The 10,464-nt window shown below is 40.3% G+C and overlaps 1 protein-coding gene across 4 annotated transcripts in view; it reads right to left on the reverse strand.

Moving 5' to 3' along the window:
* arhgap9 (Rho GTPase activating protein 9) overlaps nucleotides 1–10,464 on the reverse strand; it is a 40,944-nt gene that overhangs the window by 29,894 nt on the left and 586 nt on the right. The window contains exon 1 of one of the 4 annotated variants that reach the window (XM_061687774.1): nucleotides 8,974–9,011. The exons of the other annotated variants lie outside the window; for them this stretch is intronic. The gene's annotated coding sequence lies outside the window, so the exon portion shown is untranslated. Of the gene's footprint in view, nucleotides 1–8,973; nucleotides 9,012–10,464 lie in introns of those variants that run through there. 4 annotated transcript variants of the gene reach the window in all.

A 10,464-nucleotide genomic window follows, 5' to 3' on the forward strand; every position in this document is an offset into this window, starting at 1 on the left:
TTACCTTCTTCAGTTCCAAATATCGTGATGTATCATTGCTGGGCACACCCTAATACGTGCTTGCATGGCTCAAGAAGACTAAAGTAGTCTTCCTAAAGTGATGGGAGTGCTGCAGCTAACAGCGAGATATTTTTTCCCTATTGTAAGAGACTTGTGTATTATTTATACATTTCCAGAAATGTTTTAAAACGACCCATCACTATGTACAGTATCAGAAAATGGATATGACTGTGTTGTGACACGGAGAAAACGCAGCAAATCTTAGAAAACTGTAACAAGCCAATGTTGATGACTGTGTGTGAGTAGAATGCTACTTTGCTAATTTCCTTAATAGAACGAGAAGACACATGTGGAACATCCAAAGTAGATGTAAATTGTTTGTTTGTTTAACTTCTAATTTGAAAAGTTTTTGCGCTCATTTGGGCAAATTCCCTCACAAAAGTAATAGTGGAAACTGCAGGGTCTCCTCCAATTACTTACTGAATTTATTTGGGGCAGCACGGTGAACTAGAGGTTAACACGTCTGCCTCATAGTTGAGGTTCTGGGTTCAAATCTCAGCTCAGGCCCCCTTCCTCTGTGTGTTTTCTTCACAAGTGTCCCCTTTTCCATCACTGGTACCTTTCTGAGGCGGCATCATGCATGATGATTGGGTCAACTCCCAAATGTTGACCTTTGAGGTATATTTTCACAGAAAATGTGGCTTGAATTCCAAATTTTACCACTTTTGGGGGTGGTCTGACTTTGGAGGTTCCACCTTTACATGAATAAGTCATGTGTTTGGCGAATCCGCCCAAAATAGCATCCATCTGTCTCTCCACCTCCACTGGCCGAGACTTGCTTACTTACATAAGACCCGTCAAACTTTCTACTGGAAACATCACACCCATGCATACACACGCACGCACACATAACTTGGTCCCAATCACGCCTGATGCTGCTGCAAGAAGATGCGTGACAAGAAGGAGAAATGCCATAGAATTGTAAGGTAAATGCTTGGTTAAGACAAGATGGGGAAATAATGATACAAAATTCATAATGCGAGTGCATGGCTAAAGCCGGGTGTTGTGTGTGACAGCAATGTAATGAGGGTAGGGTTCACTGGCTCAACCTTGATAATCCCGCTGTTATTAAAGCACAACGATGAAACAGTGAAGTCCCAGGCAGCGGAGAATTACACTGAAACCCAACTGTACTGCAGTAATGGTAGAGGGTGGCGAGCACGGGATCTCTCTAAAAAAATATCTAAAAAACTCAAACTCAAATCACTTGTATTGCAAATCACCTTTTCTTATTGAAATGAATGGAAATGTCATCAATCCGCTGCAGCCCCCCCCCCCCCCCAAAAAAGTACAAATTGTTGTAATGTACTGTTGATTGAATAATCTCTACTTATCCAGCTCATCAGTACTGCACTAATATCTATAGTCGATCTTCGCAGAGGATAAAGAATATGACTGAGTAGGGTTATATTGTCTGTCTACATGTTCTGCCGCACCATTTATGTTCGATGCATAGTTTACAGGGTGTAGATACGCTAGCTTATCTCATTTTAAGGGACAAAGGTTCATTTTGTTTGGAAGCAGCACCTTTTATTCATGTTATGTTCAGTGACATTTTTGTTGTTGCATATTAACCCTGAAGGAAATATTTTTGTTTCTTTACTAAAGGAAATGGTTGGATTGACTGGGGCAATCTTTCATGTGACGTGCTGCTGAGTAATATTCCATTTCCTATTACATTGTGGTGGTGGTGTAAATCCCAAAAAAAGAAAAAAAGAACCAACTTGTACAGTAATAACCAATCATGGAAGCTCTTCTCACTACACAAACAAGAAGTGATTCTCTTGTTATACAAAGCTTAACCCATTGTAGTCTTAATACCCCAAAACAAATGGGTATTATAGAATAAAACTACAAGTCTATTCCACTGGCAAAAGTAGAGTTTTATCAGGCCATGTGCAAATGCTTGTAACTATTGTGTGCGATTTGGCACCAAAACAACAGCAGCGAAAGTTGTTGCCCAATAAGTAGACTCGGATAAGACTCGGCATGTGAGCAATTACGCAATCGTCAATGAATCTCCTACTTTAACTGCATAGGTATTAATATGCCACATGCTTTTATATTTTACCAACTATTTTTTTACAGTTGTATGACTTTGAAAATAGATTGGTTTGACCCAGAACAAGATTATTTATATTTGTAAAAATTCCTATGAGGGGAAAATACTGCCAAAACCTCAACAACTCCTGTTGTTAGCCAAAATATCTAGCCGGATTAAAAAAATAAAATAAATTCCATTGGGTAATTTAGGGTGGAAAACTCCCTGCCCCACATGGTCGAGAAAGGACAGGAACAGTTCGCAGGAACACGACCAAAAAAGAAATGACAAATGACTATATTATTGCATCTTAATAAAGTTTTTGTTTCATCTTCATTTAACTTGTATTAGAGTTGGCAAAATGGACAATATAAATCTGATTATAAAAAAATATATAATAAAAATTTTAGTATACAGCATTAAAAATGTTTTTATATATTCATCACAGTTTTTACATCACAGTTTTTTATGTAATAATATTCATCACATTTACACCGTCACTGAATGTGAGTGCGAGTGGTTGTCCATGTTTATATGTGACCTGCGAGTGACTGGCGACCAGTTGAGGGTGTAGTTCGCCTTTCGGCTTAAATCAGCTGGGATAGGCTCCAGCACCCCGCGACCATGAACAGGATAAGCGCTATCGAGAATGAATGGATTAATAATATTTTTAATTAATGACACAAACACTCCACATAGATTATGGGACATTCATTTATACCAATCAATGTCACAATCGCAGTCCCATGTAAAATAAAATTAGATTTTTTTTTTTTCTTAATCACCTGCTGGATTAGTCAATAGCACACACGCATGTACAAATGCAAAAAAAAAAAAAAAAACAAGAAAAGAAAAGCTGAAAACAGTGGCGATGAATGACAATCTGAAAAGGAAACAAAACAAAATGACCCTTCATATGGTGTACTGGGCTCACATGGCATCACACACCCAAACGCGGCGAGCAGTCCATATGGTATCAAACACAGGCATGGGCAATGTGTCAGAGGAGATGAGGGCTTGTGCCGGAGGCTGATGGCACAGGGCTTATTCATGGCGTGAATGCACCCAAACGAATGGAAAACGGGTGAACCGAACCCAAATTGACTTTTATCTTCTGAGATAAACATAAAAAGTGACATCAGTTGGTTGTTAAGCATCCATGCAAGTAAAGCACAGGCTCATTAATAGTAGTGGAAGGCAATTAAACTGAGAAACCGAGGCATCTATAGTGAATCTAAACAAGCAGCACGCTAGCTGATTGACTTATTGATCAGGACGCAGGGCTGCTCACGCGCTCTCATGTTAGTCAATCAGCATGGACATTATGTGTCCTACAGTAATATTAGTCGTTCTTTGCAGAGGATAAAGATGATATACATGAGTTATTGTTCTTGTTTTATTGTCTGCATGAGTATCGTGCCGCACGTCCAATTCTTTGTTTTATGTTTAGTTTGACAGTAACCTTCAGCTGTGAGTGGCAATAAACAGCTTGCTAATTATATCAGCCAAACTGCTGCTTGTTGTTAAGAGAGTTGAGTCAAATTTAAATTAAATTTGCGCTCTCAAGTCAAAGCAAAAAAAAAAATAATAATAAATGCAGCCAATCGATGGGTTGTATCTCGAAAACCTTTTAAGTCAAGGCACCACTGTCAGCCAGGGTCGAAACGGAAGGAGTATTTCTTGATACTTAGGGTATTTTGACATAACTGCGTCATTAAACTGTTCAAATTGTCAAAAAATACATAAATGTTTTCTTTAACACAAATATATGATACTGCCTCCGAATGAGTACACCACATGGGGTGTTGGATTCCACATGGAAATCAAACGATCACATTCCAAATCAAACAGCCAGACGGTCTCACTCCCTTCTGGCGATTACATGATCAATAACTTGATTTAGTGAAGACGTGCCAAAAGAATGTTATTTATGTAACCCGCACACATTCTGAGAGAGAGAGAGAGAGAGAGAGAGCGAGAGAGAGAGAGAGAGAGAGAGAGAGAGAGCTGCATTGGTTCACTTTGCGCATTGATGCTACAGTTACAAGGCGTGATGTGTCTCTCGCCATAAGAGACGCACGCCCCGAGCCAAAACAGCCTTTCATCCTGCCAAAGACATGCATTATTGATGATCAGAGCAAGAGCCGAGACGTGCTCAAACACACACTGCGCTTCCCTCTGTGACGGCCTGTAATTTGTATGGCAATCTGTGTGTGTGTGTGTGTGTGTGTGTGTACGTGAGACTTCACAGGTGGGCCGGGTTCTTGAATAGCGACCGGCCAGGGAGCCAATTGGAGGCCGGATGACGACACACCAAGTCGTCATTGGCTCACAACCGTGGTGACAACAAGCGGCATTCCCTGGCATGTGTTGCTCTTTGTGCCTCGCTGCGCACAACAACACTTCACATGTGCGATGCCATCATTTCCAGCCATTTCAAGCATCAAACTGACGCAACGCCCGTGTTTACGACGGAGCCCCGAGCCAGAGCGCGCGGCTGACACAAAGACAAACTTCTTCAGATAGTTCCCTCTTCCTGCAAACAGGAACAATAACCAGACAGGCTGGCATTTTCCCATCAGACCAAAGCAGCATCTGTTTGCTCAGGGGGAAGCAGCAAGTGCATTTAAGGCCTTATTTGGGTTTTTCCATGGAGGAAGGACAAAAATAGGCCTTTTTGTTAAATGTAAAATAGTACTGGGACTTGGTATTCATTTTATAAGGTATTAGGATGACAATGCAGTGAGGCTACTGCATGTCTGCCTCACAGTCGAGAGGTCCTAGGTTTGAATTTCGACTCAGTCCTTCCTGTGCGAAATGTGCATGTTCTCCCCACGCTTGCGTGAATTTTCTTCTGGTTCTGAGGACTCGGGTTCAAATCCGGCCTCGCCTGGGTGGGCTTTGCATGTTCTCCCCGTTCCCGTGTAGATTTTCCTCGGTTTCCTCCCACGTTCCAAAGACATGCATGGTAGGTTAATTGAAGACTCTAAATTGTCTGTAGGAGTGGATGTGAGTGTGAATGATTGATTGTCTGTGTACCCTGCCTCTCGCCTGAAGATCGCTGGAATAGGCTCCAGCAAGCCCGCGACCGTACTGAGGATAAGCGGTACGGAAAATGGATGAGAGGATGGATGGTAATGGCTAGTGCATTAATGCTAATCGCGAATGCTCTCTGTTTAGCTGATATCTCAAATTCTGTACATCGTTTATACCATACCTTTAGTACAAACATATTCAGTTTACGGATAGAGGTCCAGCCCTCAGAAATGAGAATAAAATGCATGTTAGTAGTAAAAAAAAAAAAAAAAAAATGTTTAAAGTTTGGGGGGATGGGCGAAATATCTACAGGAAAATCGATTCTAAAAAGTTTCGATCGTGACAGCCCAATTAGGTTCATTAAAGATCATAGGCATTTCTAAGCCCATCTATGGGGGTGCAGAAGCACTCCTAAAATTAATCCCAGCACACCTAAATTTTGAGGGATCAAAAAAAAAACAAAAACAAATATATATATATATATATATATATATATATATATATATATATATATATATATATATATATATTAAACTGTATGTCATTTTTAAACAACTTGGAAAAGTGTAAAACCACAGTGTTTGGTTTTACCCGAAAATACAGCAACCCCGCATTGCCAGCAGAAATTTTTCCAGGTCATAATTCATTCGGCGAAGGGCACTGGTGTGTTTTATTTATTTTTTTAATGCCCACCAAAGCCAGTATGGATGTTGGATGCCCGGGTCCAGCGCCCCCTCCCCCCCTTTTCACGCCACTGGTATTTATCTGTTTCTAACCTTGTTTAATCATTGTAGATTATTATTGTGAGGAATCATTAACATGACTGTGTTGTTACAACTTTCTTGAATATCTCCACAAGTGTTTTTTTTTTTGTGAAGGGTAGCAGTCATGGAAAAGAGAAGATGTGTGGTGATGAGCATAAAACCGAAAACTGGACTTTTAGCGCCTGTGTAGTACAATATAATTGACTAGAAATTACGCACAGACAATTTTACCAGACACCAATCACACTCCCATTCACGTACGGCAAATGTATAGTCTTCAATTAACCTAACATGCATGATTAGGGGATGTGGGAGGAAAGCAGAGTACCTGGAGAAAACCCATGCAAGCACGGGGAGAACATGCAAACTTCGCTCAGATTCGAAGCCCCAAACCTCAAAAGTGTGAGACAGATGAGAAAACCACTTTGTCCACTGCGCTGCCCAAAGCATGAGTAGTTTTACTTAATTTTAGTCTCTCTATTTATCACAAGCACTGAATATTGCATGCAAAGGTCAAACTCACAGATGATTTGCTGGAACCCTTCTGAAGCTTACTTTTTGTGATTTTCGGCAGTTGTTCTAGTACTCTCTGGTATAATCTATGATGTTTCATATTTACCTTTTCCATACAAAACTACAGCAAATGAAATGTCAAGAATGCTCTTTTCAAGCCACGCAAAGACGACGCTTTGCCAGAGCACGGGGAGGCCTCGCTGAGCCTCTGGGAATGTGCCCTGCATTGATGCTTCTAATGAAGAGCGCCGAGCTCCATTGATCCGCCAGGGAAGAGAGTGAGCTGTCAAAAGCAATCAGACAAGTCAAAGACCCACTTTTTTTTTTTTTTTTTTTTTAAATCGGCGCACTGAGCTGCCAAAGTGAGCACGATACTGTCGGAGAGGAGGAAGCGCAGCTCAACCTCCCACAGCAGCACACGCAACTTTGATGTCTTTGTAGGCCTACTGTTGTACTTTAATAAGGGAACGCCACCATCTAACAATGAGGGGTTAGAAGGGTATACACTACATGTCGAAAAGCAATGTAATTAACCAACTGATACAAAACAGCCTGGAAAAACATGTTCAAACGATTTTAGCATCCTACCATATTAAGATACCAAGTTGCCCAGATTTTTTTCGCGCATTTACCACTTGTTGCCAGGCCGAATTGAGAGGGGTCAATCATAACTGCCCCATAAACCAATGAATAAGAGGCCTAGGCTGTTTGAATGACTAACTCGGGGCTGGTGGTAAAAAGCTACAGTGGACAAGTCATTTGTTTGGATTTCCCCAAAAATGTTCCCATAGAAAAATGGGAATACATGGGAATCTAATTTTACAGTGATTCCATAGGATACAAGTTTAATTAATTCCATGACCAAGCACATAACTCAAAACATTCATATCTCAAATCCCTTTCCCAATTTAAATGAATGGAAATGCCATTAATTCGTTCCAGCCTCCCAAAGGAACCAACAAAATGTTTTGTAATGTGTTTTTAATCGGAACAATAGCACTCAATAACATTGTACTTAATAAAAACATACAGTAATAACATAATTAAATTAAATGTGCAGAATGAAACAGTTTGTGTACAATTAATTTGTCGTGATTGTGCAGCTCCTTCCGGTGTGAGCGGCTTGGCCGCCTGTGGGCAGTATAATACAAACATAAAGATATAGACAAAGCTGTCACAACTCCCCAGCAAATGGCATTAACATTAGTGGTTGTTTTAACTACACAAACTGCAATTCTTTGTTTGTTTTATGTTTAGTTTAACTGTAAATTTCAGCTGGGAGTCACATCAAACAACTTGAAGCCTCTTTTTGAAGGATTAAAAAAAAGAAAAGAAAACGAAGAACAACTTGAAACTTTATTATCCATGAATCAATGTCAGAGAGACCATTTTGAAAAGATCTGTCGTTCATAATTTGATAAAGACAATTATGAGGACTTTCTTGGCCTTGGTCGAAATTGACCTGGAAAATACTATGTATGCATGGAAAATGAATAGTATGTAAGGGTTAAAATGACAATTACAAGTATGTAACTAACATGTTATAATGTGCTCCTGTATTTTAGCCACACAGCTGATAGCATGCGAGCAATGACACTCCTTCAGTAGACACGGAGCAATTCCTCTATTGCACAAATATCCTGGAGCTGCACTATAATCTGACTAGTGACACAGCACCATGCAAAGCACTTCAGCCTCTAAACCTCTGTGACACTGCGCCGTGGAGCCCACCGCAGTAATTACACCATAAACTTGCGGGCTCCCTGCTAATACGGCGCGTGGTACAACATGGGCACTTTTAATCAGCAGGGTTGCGACTGCGGAATAATCTTTCCAGCCCTGTGCGTCGTCACCACGCTGGCAAAAAAAAAAAAAAAAAAAAAGGTGGGGGTCATCAAATTTCCTACTTTGCATGGACTTAAGAGTGGTTATGAAACAAACTCAAATTTACAATGCGTCACTCAACGTGTTTTCTTATTTTTTCTTCCTCAGGGCCACTTTTGTTAACCCATTGGAGACAACCACTTCTCATAAGACAGCTGTCACGTATTTTTGAGGTTACTAATTACAGTAGCTACATTTAAGGGAGAGAAAAATCTTTCCCCAAATTTATGACGACAGTTCCCATATCTTTACAGCATGCTTTGGTCAAAATACCCCAGATATTATAGATATTTTTACAACACATCTCTTGCCATGATGACATTCGCTTCCACTAACGGACGCAGAGTCCGTAGTGTGCAAAACAAGCGAGCACCCAAGAAAATAAAACCCAAATCTCCGAACACAAACACCCCATCAACAACTTCACAGAGCAATCAGGTGTCGTTCATAAAAAGCTAATTCTGGTATCTTACTTAAAGCGAGCGCCTATTACGATTCCATTGCATTACCACTGGTGGATACAGGATTTCATCACCAAGCCACCGAAATACACTTGTCAATTAATGTAGCAGTGTGGCGCATGACATGGCCAGACACAAATAACACCCCAAGTAGACAACTTAGCCGAATATTACGATAGCATTATTATCAGAACTGATTCTGTTCTTTGCTTACCTTATGGCTTCGACATGATAGTGCTTTGGCCACTGCATAAAAATGAAACTTCCTCAATAGGTTTTACTTCTTCATACTAAGTTTTACTTCTTCCTATTCCTTTTCAAATATGTATAACTGAACTTTTTTTTTATTATTATATTATTATTTTGTGTTCAAATGTTCTCCGTTTAGTTGCTTTCATTTTCTCACATGTTCAAAATAAATAATTCCATTTAATTCCAAGAAGTCAATGGTGGAGAACCTCAGAACCTCAGTGTGGGGTTGGTTATTATGTTAATTGGCCCCACTGCTAGGTAACAGTGGGGCGACAGTGCAAAATGGCTCACTCTCAGTCCAATTTTTAGAAATAGGCAGAAAACTAAACATTTACTTGGTTGTTAAATTTCATACTGGAGTGGTGGACGGTCAAAAGTTCCAAAGTTCCAATGATTTGTACAACCAAATGCCACACAATAAACCATCGTGACATCGTTAAATCATACGACAACAAATATACAAGGACGGGAAAAACAGCAGGGAACAATAAAACAGCTCAGATGCGAGGCAAGTGGACATTCACCGACATTAGTCGAGCCAGGGCCGAACACAGAGACGGACGGAGGCGAAGACCTGCCGAGGTTTAGGGATTTTTTTGGGACCCCTCGGGGTGAGGGGCTTCATAAAGGGAAGGGCAGTGTAATATCTGTAACTCTGAATGGGGGTTGTTAAGGGCGGGCCTGGTGATTGGCGGTTGCGACCTCAGCAAAGATGAAATCACAACGGAACATTTCAAACGAAAGAAGTAAGGAGCATTTAAGCCTGTACGTTGGCTCAAGTCAGGGAGTCTGCGCGTGTCGAGTCGTTGGGCTTGAGTTGTGTCCAATTGCGGTGCAAGTGACGGTGTGTTTCCACAGGATGTGGTTGCACGTTCAAGCCTTTGAGCAAATATATTTTGATGACACACTGAGGTGGAAACAATACATTTTGTTCATGGTCTATCAGCAACATGTAGCCATTTGTGTGTGTCTGTCTGACCTGGTGGTGGCTCAATAGTGGCAGCAGTGGCCTAAAGCCTTTTTGGCAGCAGCTACTCTGATTGCATATTGATATTTTATCAATGTTTTAAGGGCTCAAATCAACTTTAAAAACGTGCAATGGATCTGAACAGATTAAAGTAGCTCCACAATAATCCAATATACTGAAAATGTTTCATTTATAACATGGAATTCATGTTCTAGCTACAATTGATAATACTACGTGCGTGGAATATTGTGTATTGCATTGTGCAATTCCTTGGAAACTAAATCTGCATAGAAAAAGAAAAAAATAGTAATTGATTATATGCTATATTTCCATACACTCACCTACTAATCCTAGTTTGAAAGACACTTTGCCGCTATAAAGCTCTCGGTTTAATAATAATGCACAGAAAACTATTTTCGATATGATGACCGCGGAAGTTATTTAATAAACATTTCACAGCATAAATGTGTTTGCATGTCAACACTC

Source organism: Phycodurus eques, chromosome 10, assembly GCF_024500275.1.
Source record: "Phycodurus eques isolate BA_2022a chromosome 10, UOR_Pequ_1.1, whole genome shotgun sequence".
Lineage (NCBI taxonomy): Eukaryota > Metazoa > Chordata > Actinopteri > Syngnathiformes > Syngnathidae > Phycodurus > Phycodurus eques.